We start from the raw sequence: 13,516 nt of genomic DNA, 5'->3' as shown, positions 1-13,516 counted from the left end.
AACCGCTTCCCCGCCCCCCCTCCGCCGGTAACTGCACGTTACCTCAAAGTACCTCCCCTCCTTTTATCGCTCCTATCGCCCTCCCCGAGTAATTTCTGCTCGGAGTTTCCACCCCTTCGGGCGAAGTGGGAGTAAACGCAAAGGTTAACCGTGCCCTGGGCCGGGCGGAAAGTACCTCGCCGTGCGGGCTCGGAAAGCCCCGCCGGGCCTAGGTGCGCCCTCCGGCCCGCCCGCCCCGCCCGGCCCAGCCCCGCGCCCCGGCTCTCCCGGCGCTCATCTTCCAGCCTTCCCGGCGAGGGCCCCGCTCCCGGCGGAGGCGGTGGGTGGCACCGCCGGGTCCCGGGCCCCGCCGCGGGGGTAGGGGAGCCGGCCGCCGGCCTGGGGGCCTCTGGGCTGAACACTGCGCCAGCCATGGCCATCGCTGTGTGTCATCGCCTCATTTCTGTTCCTACCGAACAGATGTCAGTGCGTGCACGATCCCGAAGTAGTATCTCGACGCGGCGTCCAAGTCTGCCTGTGCAGGGTACAACGTTAATAAATCATGCAAATGCAAGCAGTGTAAATACTGTGCTGTTTCACAGTCTTGGCAAATGAAAAGGCTGCCGAAGCATGTTCCGATCCTGTGCTAAGCCTCCCGAAGCTGAGATAAGGATGGTTTATCATCTGCACGTCAAAGGTCAGAAATTGAACGCACACTTGGGTTTGTTCAAGGTCGCTGAGGAAGAGACGGGGATGGAGCCGTCTTGGGTGTTTTTAAACGCCGTATCAGCTTTCTGCTTCATCTTTGGAGAAATCCCCAGTTTCAGACATTGAGTGTCATTCCTCAAGCAGCATGGCCCAAATGGGGATATGGGATGTGAGAAAGCCATATGCAGTGATGGTAACATAAAGGGTTAGCATCTACGTGACTTCACATATTGTGACATTCTTGACCTAAAAGCTCTGTGATTTCAGAGGTCACAATTTCAAACTATGTAGGTGTTGAGGCGTATGTCCCATGAGAGCTCAGTTGGTGCTGTTCTTCGAAATGAGATGCACTTGTGACAGGTGAACTCAGTTTAGTCCTATTCGACACTACAATGTCTAACCCCTGGGGCATGATGCTGCAAATTCAGGGAGATCCAAATGTATCTGGAAAAAGGGGTCCAGGGTGAGGCATAAAGAATTTCAAGCAAACATCTTTAAAAAAAATCCCAGCAGAAGCAAAAGTCACTGAAAGTGAGTTCTCTCTACTTTGGGATTGTCACCTGCATAGTCTTAAGTAGTGCTGATGGGAGGAACAATACAGCTAATACCATATGCATGTATTCTGTATGAATCTCTTTATCAGATCAAAACTTAAATTCTCGTAAGCATGGTAAAGAAAACGGCTTTGTCCTCAACAGCATGATTTATCTTGTGAATTTCGAAGCATAGGCTGTTCACCATACAAATAGGAAACAGAGTCCTTACGTGCACTACTCATGATAAGAATGACATCCAAGGATTTGGCATTCTGGGCAGAAAGACAATACGCACAGTCTAACATGGAACAAAAAATTGATAATTTTGAATATAAAATCTAAGAATAAGGTAACCAAAATGAACATACTCTATTTATTATTTTAAACACTGAGGAAAAGTATTTCAATATTGGGTGAGAACTATGCACTCTGAATAGTAAAAGTCACTGGTATCAGCAGTAACAAAGAAGCCAAGAGCTGAAGGTGCCAATAGTTGAGGACTCATCAGTTGAGGCCGCTGTAACTGTTCAAAGTATTCTGCTGGTTTATGTAACATGCAGCTTCTCCCTATTTAGCTTCATTCCTCCTATGGTGACAGCCAAAGACTTAAAGATACTTACTTTTCAGAGATGGCGTCTTTGAATATATTGTTGTTTAGACAGTGTTTACAATGCAGTAAGCCATATCTCAAAGAACATTATGCAGAAGATCTGAATAATAATTCTAGTTTCACAAATTAAGAAACTGAATAATCTACGGTCACATAAGAGACTTTTTAACAAGGAGTTTAAAACCACTGGAACTGAATTTGTCAATCTGTTGTACTAGCTACAGGGCCATGAATGCTTGAAGTCGTGTAGTTGTGGGATCTCTGTCCTTGGAGATATTTGAAACTCAGCTGAACAAGTCCCTGAGCAGCCACATCCAATTGGACCTGTTCTGAGCAGAGGGCTAGTTGGGCCTCCGGGGACTTTTTCCAACCTAAGTTGTTCTACGTATTTTTATGGTGGAAAGTGTGTTCTTCTATTACATGTATACCCAGTTCCTTGATGTGTTACAACTGTACTTTCTTTCCAACATTTACATTTGCTTTATTGAAAACAAAATATAATTGTCTATCACAGAGCTGGCAAATACCCTCTCTTTTCAGGAAACAGTTTTAAAAATGTTCACTAGAGCTGGTCAAAAAACCCAAAGCATTTCTTACAAAACCCACGTTCCTTTTTTGGTTGAATTATTTCCAACCATCTTTGATGTGCCATTTCATGGGGGAGAGTCCAAACCAAGATTGCAGAGGGAAGAGTGATGGTGTTTTACAACTTCTAATATCAAAACTTTTTAAAAATGATAAATGCATTATGTGTTCATTAGCCTGTCATGTGATTTCTTACATTATCATGGCATCTTAGACACGATTAAAATCCCCATAGAAAGCATTTTGGTATACTTAAATTAATTTCAGTTCCTCCAACTTGCCCATTTTAATAATTTAAAAATCTTGCTGGAGTACAGTAGTTGTTTTGGATTTGGTGGGTTCACTTGGTCCCACTGACATGCAAATTGTATTTCTTTGCTGTGTAACTAAATGAAAGGATCACATGCTTGTCTATCAGATACAGTTGCATTTGGTATAGCTTGGGTTCTTTTTTTTACACAACATTTGAATCTAAACTGCATCTGTTTCATATAAAGGAGTCAGTGTATTTTGCAAATCTTTCATAACCCATCAATTTAAAATGATGGAACAGTTCAAATTCAATAGCTGTTCCCAAGAAGCAGATTGCCAAGGAATCACAGGCCTTTCCCTCAGCAGTGCAGACTACGAACAATCCACCTATGCTGTTTTTTATATCCAATAAAGTTCTATATAAAATTCAACTGCCCCGTGCAATACACAGAATTTTTAACAAAATGTAATTTTGTCATTTTGACAAAGTTGTGATGCATTTCCATATCATATATTAAAACAATGCACATTGCTTCTCATGTCAACTTTTTAAAATAGAGTATTTACTCTCTAAAATGATATTTCTCATTATTTTTTTCATTAATGCCTACCTTAATTACCCGTCCATGCTACTGAACTTTGTGATGTGTGTGGAACAAAGAGAAAATGGTGCATTTTAAGGAAAAGCAATAATCCAAAGTTACTGATACTCTATTCATTTTTCATGAAGGCTTCCATTGATTGCACATGGGCATTTCATGCTGGTTTACAAAACTTGGTTGGGTTTGCAACTTCAGTTGCTTCAGCAGGCCTGCATGAAACAATCTGGCAACATCTGAAGCATTATCTTTTTGCATTATCTTCTTGATCCTAACAGTTTGATCGATGTTATGCAGAGACAGGTGGAATAACACCTCTATTTTCAATACATTCAGCTTGATGACTTGTGCACTATGTCTTAACTGTTGCTCTTATTCATCATTTATTTGTATGGGTTTAACTATAAGGTGATTTTTTTTTTTTTTTTTTGTGGTCTAAGTGCCAGCAATATTCCCTCCTTTCTGCTTTTCTGTAGATAATTACTTGCAAAACTCCAGTGGTACACTTCTCTTCCTTTCTTACATAACCAATTGAATTCTAAAATTTGTATATTAAAAATAGAGTAGGCAGTCCTCTAGAAATCCCAGATCTTGACCTTGTGTGCTTCAGTGCTTGCCAGAAGCCCACTGAAGAACTTTGCATTATAAGACAATAAGCCCGAGATATTTCATACCATTGTGAGAAAAAAGTGATTCAGATGGATTCTCAACCAAAATGGTCATCCAGCAGTTGTGATCCTCATCTTACACTGTTTGAGATGGAGACAGCAGCTGGCTTCTTGGGTGAGAAGGTATCAGTGTGTTTAGGGGTTACTAGGTCAAAACCAGTGCTTTAAACTCTGTACAGACACTCCTGTCCTAGGACATCTGTAGTACAGACAGCTGACTTGTAAATTAGCATTGAGGGGGGCCGCAGTGAAGATGCCCTCAACCTCTGTTTAAGAAAGAGTGGGATGATTTTTCTAGAAATGAGCAAGCAGAAGAGATTATCAATATAGTCCAACTATAATGCTCAAAAGCATCAAACCATGTATTGTAACAAGTAGTCAAATCTTAGGGTTGTTTATTGAAATGCTCTAATAATCTCTTTCTGGAAGTATTTACTGAAAAAACCCCAGCAGTACATTCAGTTGAACAGATGTATTCTGAAAGAAGAACATTTTAATTGTTGTCACATGCAGAGTTTTAAAGAACACTGTTACACTAAGATTTTTCAGTACTTCCACTATGCTTTTTTATGTGACGGAACTGGTATTTCAGATAGAAGTGTTTTCTTCCCTTTGTCAAACAAACATGTGGGTGTGCTTTGAGAGCCTTTCTGACTTCAGACAGAAGAGCTCCCTTGTGGCCTGTCTTTAAAGTATAATATTTACCTGGGGTTCTAAATGCTGTCATTAATATTTTCCAGATATTACATCATAGATTTACAGGCAGTGTGTCTTGATTTCAGGGAGGAATAGGACAGAGGGACAGTAAACCAGTTAAGTTACTGCATTAACCTTATTTCAGTGGGACTTTTGCCTGAAGACCAGACCCCATGTTACTAATCTTTGTGCCATTTTCCTGCTTTCCTTCACTAAGAGAGAATGAAGAGCATATTGTTTTACTTAGTTTTATATTCACAAAGGACTGAAGCCCACCCCAAAACAGTCATTACAATTTTGATGCTGATTGTATGGTTTTCCAGCTCCACAGAGGATGGGTGAAGGCCGTTTTCCTCTTGATAGATGTAGCTATAGACCCACAGACACTAAGGCTGTTGAACTCCTCTGAAAAAAACACATTTCAGAGGACGGTTTGTGACAAACAAATAGCATTTTCATTTCTATAGAGGGGCAATAGCTACTGTGAAGTTCAGCAACAGTCACACACTTTTATCAGGCAATTTTTGTATTATTGCAAGCTGAAACTATCCACAATACACTGGCACTCCATGTGATTTTCTTTCTTTTTCCTCCACCTATTTCCTTTTGTTCTTGTTGTCGGTCTCCTACCTTCCTCTCTGGTACTTGAAAAAGGTATGTAATCTCCACTTACTGCTGAGAGCCAATTTAGGTGCTAATCAAGTGACTGTGTTACACCTCATTTTTTTTCATTTTCTTCCTCAAAATTTAGTTTTCCCTCTTTTATTCATTGAAGACTGTTACTCCCATTCTGTCTTCCTCCTCACCTGTATTAAAATTACTTTTTTACTCTTTCTTCTCATGTTTTGTTTTGTTTTGTTTTGTTTTCCCCCAGTCACTTTGGATGGATAGTCAGCTACTTTACAGGCCTCTTGCTTTCCCTATCTTCCCCCCCTCTCTGCTTCTCTCACTTCCCTAATGGAGTCCCAAGGTCACAACTGCTGCTGCTGCAGCTATCTCAAGCAGCATTGCAATTTCTCCCTCATCCTCCTTCCATGATGATTTCACCCCTTCTCTGTCCCCAGGATCTAAGATATTGGGTTACCAAAGGGCGAGAGAAAATATTCCATAGTATTACAGCAGACCTGACAACGTTTTGGAAAGTTTTCAGAGAAAATTCCCAGGTAAGCCCCTGTCACCATTAGCTCACTCATATTTCCCAGAGGTTTCCTATGTAATGTTTTACAAGGAACTGGTAGAAAGAAAAAGGTAGAATATAGTGGAGAAATAGCAGGAAATATTTCTCGGGACTTCTGAAAGATTGAAGTTCCTCCTGAGAAACTATTGAGGAAATTAAGTGTTAGAGGTTGAAAGGGAAAGTTAAGTTGTGGTTTAGAAACAGCACTATTATTGTTTAACAGAAATTAAAGTTATTTTTTATCACAGTGTAGCCTCTATAAATCTGATTCAAAAGTATACCTGCAGTTAGAACACAGAAGTTTGTAACTGGGTGATTGATGGGTACAAATAATTTCTCCTGTCCATAGCTAAACTGCTCAATGTGGTGCATTGAGCAGTGGCCAGTGAGTGGAAAAATCCCACAGGCAAACTCTGTACGTGCATGGCAGAGGGGGGAAGTGAGAGGGGTGGGGAACAGGGACAGGGAGTGTGCATGTTTTCCAGAATTATCAAAGGTTTTGAGCCTCTCCTATAGGATTTCATCTGTTGTTGTCCTCAGTCTTGAAATGTGGTGTGCACATTAAAGCCAGAATGCTTTCTGTGGGCTATTTATCTGCATACTCCCTCCCCTCTCTCGCCAGATTGCTGCTCAAGACTCACTGCTGGTGTGACAACTAAAATAAATCAGGAAGTGTTTAATGGCAAAATCAAGAAAGGATGGAGGAAGATGGGCACATTTAGAAATACTAAAAAAACCTGTTACTTACTGATTTTTGTAATTGTTTCAAATATGTGTCTGTATATATGTCTTTTCACCTCTCGCATCCTGCTTATCTTTAGATTGTTATCATTCTGGCATAGGAGCATGTATGTTTGGGCAGCACCTCGTACAAGTTCATCCCTACTTCCGAAAGATATCCCTACTTATGAAATGTTTTTAGTCATATAAATAAATCTTCTCCTGTCTAATTCCAGCATCCAGTAGAGGTGTAGTTATTGGTTTTACTGTTTTTCCCTTATGCTGTAATAAATCTAAGATTCTTTAAAAAATAATATATAATTAACTTCTGAAATTCATTGGCTCCACATAAGAACTTTGTAGGATTTAAAAATAGATTAGATATTTATTATATGAATTTTATGTGACAGGATTTTACTAGCCAGGATAAAAGTTCATAACGAAGGAAAGCTTTCACGCTTCAGAACAAGAACCAACCACTGTCTGGGGCTGCAGAGAAATTTCCCCTGCAGCCATATAAGTGATGTGGTCCTTTAAAGATGATTTCTACCTTTGCTGAAGCATCTGGTACTGACTGTTACTGAAGTCAGGAAAAGGCATGAGAGGGACTATGGGATTCATGTATTGCTAAGGAACAGACACCACTTTGTTTGGAACAGACACTTCGAGCCCGAGTTCAGGCAGTCTAGGAGTAATTAAATTGTTCAACAATATTTAAAGAGTCAGTATAAACTGAGGATCAAAATTAAGGTCTTGCTGTTAGCATATACTTGATAAAAGTACACAGCTACCTTAGGATTTGCCAGACCTTACCTTTTTATCTCAAATGGAAAATATTTTACGTAATTAAGTTACAGCCAAAGTAGTAATTTGTTCCTTTAGAATTTAGTTAATGTGATACTGTACCAGCAAAGAATCCTCACGTGACATGAAACTAATGAACGCTGGAAAGTGAGGGGAAATAGAGGTTGCAACATAATTTAGTAAGACTAACTGTTTGAAGAAAAATATTTCTGATTAGACTTCTTTGGCACCATTTTCTATCATGGGTGGTCTTTAATTCAAGACCCAATGGTTGTACAAGAGGCAGACTATAGATCAAACGAAATGTTAAGTTTAATGGAGAAATTGCTAGATGAAGCTGTATAGCCTATATAATGTAGGAGGTGAGAAAATATGATCACTGTAATTCTTTCTCAATCTAAATTCTATCAGTCTTCTAAGTGTTTTCTACAGGTAATTAACAAAACCAGGTAATTAACAAAACTGCATGACTTGGACTTGGAAGAAAAGGGAACACAAAATGTTAACTTAAAGAAGATATGTCCTGACTCTGAAACAAGTAAGGTTTACATTACATCAAACTAAACTAAAATTTCACCACACTCAACAGAAAAATACAGGTGCAAAATTGAAGTAAAAAACAGCCAGCACCACAAACAGGCAAATACCAGTGACATGCAGCTTAACTATGCACAAACTATCATCATAATAACTGCCATGTAAGGTTATGATCTCAAGAGATGTGATCAAGATAGTAAACTCAAATATAACTGTGTGCCACAGAAGACATAGACACATGGACCACTCAAAAGGGCAGAAGAAAATTCCTAGATCTTTTGCTTTTAGCCATTAACTGTCTCCCAGGGAAGACACTATGATCACAGCTTGAAAATGTAGCTATGAATTTACTGATTATTTGTGGGTTTTCGTTTTTATAATGGGGGCCAAAATGATGCTGTCACTAAGCTTCTTCCCACGTGTGGGTGGAAACCACTAGTTCTCTGTAGACTCCTGGTTTATTTTTTAGTGCATCATTGTCAGTTGGTCAGTCCACTTCCCTATAAGAACATGAGAGGTGTCATTCCTGTAGGAGGAGAGGGTAGATGGAAAAAAACCCAGATCAGATCCTGTGGGGAGTCAAAATGGAGTTGGATGTGTAAATCAGGATTAAACTTCAAAATGAAAACTGGCAGAAATACAGTTTTTGTTGCCCAGAAATTCTTTGAGCCTATGATAGTATAGTGTGGGGTTTTTTTCTCTCTTGAAATATCTTCTACTTAATTTATTCTTTTGTTTGCTGTTTGTGCTCTAGGATATAAGACATATATGATGAACAAATCACAGATATTATAAAATAATGTGCATTAGTATTAATTACTCTAACACTAAAAAGTTGAGTACAACTTCATTTCAAACTATAGGTTGATTCTCTGGCAATTTTACATTTATACTGTGTGGTCACATTACTTCAGCCCCTCTTTCTCCTTATTGAGATCCTCTATATTTTGCATTCTGCCAAAAAGTTTTGATGAGATCCACTTACATAAGGAGCAAAACACTTCATTCACTGTATAATGTTATGAATCCTAGATACATAGATACATTAGAAAAAGGTTTCCTAACAGATGATTTCATTATGTAAAATTGATAGTTCACTGAAAATTTTGCCCACCTAGTACAGACACTGTGACTAAGAAACAATGATTTTCAGATAACTGATGAAAATTATAGGTGGTTTTGGCTAGACAGAGAGTTGAGGCAAGTTCTGCCAGTTGGTCAAAAAAGGACTCAGTGGCCAGCGTTTTCTTTTCCACCTAAGCTTCTGCTATTTTCAAGTGTCTTGAATTTCTAAAGACTCCCTAGAGAGAGAAATTTCTCCTCTGTGGAGGACATAAGACCTACACAACCTGCCTGTGGCCCCGATTGCGGTACCCAAATGGTGGCTAGTCACACTACTCCCTTTTGCTCTTGAGACATCAGTTGCTCAGTAGTTTATGCTTTCTTTTATATTGTTTCTTTGTTCTGGCTTTCTTCTTTTACCAAAACCAAATAATGTATACTTATTTTTTCCTCCTGATTTTTAGATTGGCTTTCAAATCCAAATAAGAAGAAATCATGCAGAGAGAAGAAATCATTCTTTCTGGAGCACTGTTGGACTAAGTTTTTTTTCTTGCTTTAGCTTTTTTTGTTGGTTTGTTTTTCATTTTTTCTTCCAGAGTAATTTTTTTTCCCCTTTACTCTCTTTCAGCAATAGCGACTGTAGAGACTGCCTGTAACAACAGTAGTCAAGCATTTTTCCATTTCAAACACAGGAATGGAATCTGATGGTATTCCTCTAAAGGAGTATATGAAACCTTTAGGTGGCAGCCAAGGGCTACAGTTTGAATCCCTATTTATTGGTTGTGTGGTTTATGGTCTCTGCTTCAGGTGGCAAAGAGGATATGATGAAGAATGAATTTCTAATCAATCCAAAAATAAAGCAGAAGAAATTTCACAGAGGTGAAAGAGTTTTCAAAAAGCTGGATATGTCTGCATATACAGGAATGCACCTGGGAGCTCCCTCTGGTCTATTGCCCTTCCACCATCCTCTGTCTCCTTCAAAATATTCTTAAAAGCACACCCTAAAGCCTAACATCTTACTGCTATTTTTAAGCTTGTTATAAAAATATCATTCAATGTAGTGCTTTTGTATTGTATTCATAACATGAATTGTAACGTGTCTGGACCTGGGAGGAGGTTGGAAGCACTTGGTGGTCCCCTGGCATGCACCTCCTCTGCCCCATGGCCCATCACAGCAGGGCGGTAGGGGCTGCCGGTCCCCTTGCCTCTCTGGCACAGTAGTGGCTCTGCAAGTCTCTCGGGCAATCTGGGGCATGCCTTGGGAAACGTCATCTCCAAAGGTGGTCATTCAAATGTTATCTTCGGGAATTATAATTCAGGCTTATTATCCCCATGCACTCTAAAACAGAGCTTTGTGAAAATGTTTGTTTTCATAAAAATGGACTTGTCAAAACCCTGAGGTTAGTTTGCTGCAGTTATGCAGTCGATGTGTTGAAATTCTGCTGAAATGTATTGTTATTAAGTCATTTAGAGATGTCAAAATGTTAATGAAGATAAAGCTTTTTGAAAGAAACTGTAGACTCCAGAGACTTTCTCTTAGGGAAGAAAATACATCTTTTTTTTTTTTTTTTTTTTATAAATAACTGCCCAATGATATGTTTTGATACAGAAATTATGTTTTTTTTTTTTAATTTAGTGTCATTGTCATGGAAGAAACCATGGCCATATTTGTATTATATATTTTGAGAGTTAAAACCCCCAAACAGAAACTGTTACCAACAGAAAATGAGAGATTTACAAATAACCTTATCTGTTGTACTGTTCCCAGAGTTTTTCTTTGTGTAATTAACAGTCACAAGCAGCTACAAATCACATTGTTTATCTCCGCAGTCTAATGCAGCACACATCATCTTACCATCCCACAGAGAGGCTGAAGTATTCAACATTGCAGTGCCAGAAACCTATATACGTGCAGAACAAATATCCAAATTCAGCAGTGAGACAAGTAATTGTACCCTGATTGCAAAGCAAATGTTAAAATCCAAGTAGTTTAACTAAAATGACTAGTGATTCAGTGACTAACAAGATTGGTTTACATCATGATTCGCATTAGAATATATAACTTTCTTTTAAACAGTCTGTGAATGTGTAAGGTCTGTCTGAGTATGCAGGTATTTATTAGGTAAGAAGATGTGGTTTTTCTCCCCTTTCCCTTCTCTCTTTTCTTCCCCCCCCCCCCCCCCCCAGCATTCTCTATTTTATGTCAACCCATATGAATGACTGGGGACATTTTTAAGCCTCATTTTCAGTATTTCTGAATCTTCAGGCACAAGCAAGGGTCTCCAGAAGACTTTCAGCTGTTTTAGCACATACCTGGACTGGGGCTGATACGTCTGCTTTCCTGCAGAGCCTGTTCACTGGTTTCTTTTTAGTTAGCTCTGAGTGGAAGCAGAGTGGAAGGAAAGAGGCAAGCGAGCTCGGCCTTCCCACCTCTGGAGAGGCACCATGCTTTTCTTATTATGGCTGTTAGGCCCTTACTCCCCTGTGTTGCTGCATACCACTTCACCTCCCATTGCATAAAAAGGGCAGGCATCAAGTTTTACAAATTCTTTGCAGTTTAATTGTTCACTCCCATTATCTGGCCAAAACTTCCTGTCATTCAAGTCCCTGCTTGACTGGCTACAAGATGTCTGCATTCACATCCATGAAGCAAAGAATAAATAAGGTGTCTAATTCACGTGGCTGAAATTATGTAGTAAACAGAATGGTCTGAGCTGATGTGGAATACAGCCAAGATACTAAAAAAGATGCCCTTGTTATTCAAGAGGCACCAATAGATGTTTACATGATAAAAAAAAGATACAGACAAAAGTTTTCCACCCAAAAAGACACCCACTCCTCTTGTGTGTATATTCCTTATTACTGGCATTTTATTTGGTCATATAACAAAACATTGGAGGCTGACTTACTAGAAGTAGAATTACTAAATGTACCACTTTTTAGTTAAATAATTTATTGCTGCGTAAATATTTTCTTCAATTAAAAAATGGCCATCCACCTCCTATTCAGCCATGCAGTCTCTCTTGGCATAAAATTTCTTTGGAGGCTCTGCCTCATAATAATGGTTTTCTAAGTGACAGCGTGAGCAGCTGGGTATTTATGCTCTGTCTCGTGTTGAGCTACACTACGACGTTTTGTGACACATTTGTCTGCCCAGGTAATATTTGGATTATGGGGGTGGTTTAAAATGTTTGTTTGGATGAGATGAAAAATGATCTCACAAGACACGGAAAAGAAGAGGCTTGGTGCAATGGGAGGTAAGAGAGGACGTGTCCAGTATGGTGAAGAAGGAATTACACATTAGCTCATATAAATAATAATAGCAGGTGTGGGTAATTGCACTTCAGTAAAACTGAATTTGAAAGCAGTTAAGTTGTAGTTTCTTAGCAACTGCTGCTGACAGCCACATTTTAAGTGGCCAAGGCTTTCAAATTAGGCAACACCCATAGCCTGCTATACAATAGCATTAAATGGAGAGAAACACTAATGTAGAAGTGTTTCTGCTCTCTAAACAGAAATACAACAGAGAGCCAGAGCCACAGAGGAGGTGACAAAGTAGAAAAAGCAGAAATTACATCTACATTTCTAGGTAAACCTTTTCAGGAAGAATTGCTTTGGAAGAACTGATACAGAAAAAAGCATGATCCATAGCCTACTCAAGGCAGTGGGTAGACTTCAGGGAATGTTGGCAGGGGAATAATTTGTATTTAGGTAACTTTGTTGTTTTGATAACACATTTTGTTATGTCTTTTTATGTATTTATCATGTAAAATCTATGTGTGCATATATAAGGGTGCATATAAAGGACTATTTTATGTGAATGAGCATATCTGTTTAGTGTGAAATGTAAATGTTGTAAGTAATGTTCATCACTTAAGCCCGTGCTGCCAACAAGATGATTTTGGATGCTGGATAAGAACATTTCATGGAAGATGACTGTGCTAAAGCCAGCCAAGAAGAGATGAAGGAACATTAAAGAGAAGAAGTCAGAAAGGTTAATCTTTTTGGTTAGTTGATGCAAATTTACTTTTGGCTAATTTGTCCTGCAGTGTCTGAGCTGTTTTCAGCTCCTTATGGATGCTCCATAGAAAGTACTATTTCTGATGGTTAATATTATTCTGAACTAGCTAGGTCCTATCCTAGCAGTCAATAACATGGTCTTAATTCATTATCTGTAGAGCCAGCAAAAAGGTCTTAACTATAATTATTTTTTCCTCTTTTGAAACCAGAATATTTTCCAGTAATACATAGGCTTGGACACACTGTCCTGGGGAAAAGTTCTCCAACCCAACATGGAAAAGCTAATGTATTAGTTAAAGCACTCCCTGGATTAACAAGCTTCAAATTCTGGGCAAGTGCCCTAACTTCTGGTTTACTGGTTTGGTGAGTGGGAATGTCAATCTGTCTTTTACATGAATATATTATGCCCTTATTCCAGCTCTGTAAAACTTTTCTTACTTTTTAAAAGTAAAAATTATGTATGCAAAAGAACAGTGACATTGCCTTCTACAGGTTTTAAACCACCTCAGATATTTCCATATTTTCTTCCAAGTGCAAAGCGTATTTCTCTGGCCTGCCTTTCT

The 13,516-nt window shown here is 39.0% G+C and overlaps 1 protein-coding gene across 1 annotated transcript in view; it reads right to left on the bottom strand.

The window, feature by feature from the left end:
- The window catches only part of ITGB8 (integrin subunit beta 8), a 50,159-nt gene extending 50,098 nt beyond the window's left edge, over positions 1–61 (bottom strand). The window contains exon 1 of the mRNA XM_074900394.1: positions 43–61. The gene's annotated coding sequence lies outside the window, so the exon portion shown is untranslated. The remainder of the gene's footprint in view (positions 1–42) is intronic.
- Positions 62–13,516: the final 13,455 nt, after the last annotated feature.

This window comes from Athene noctua, chromosome 2 (assembly GCF_965140245.1).
Source record: "Athene noctua chromosome 2, bAthNoc1.hap1.1, whole genome shotgun sequence".
NCBI lineage: Eukaryota > Metazoa > Chordata > Aves > Strigiformes > Strigidae > Athene > Athene noctua.
Note: the sequence above shows the minus strand (reverse complement) of the source record. Positions and strands in the feature narration are given on the sequence as shown.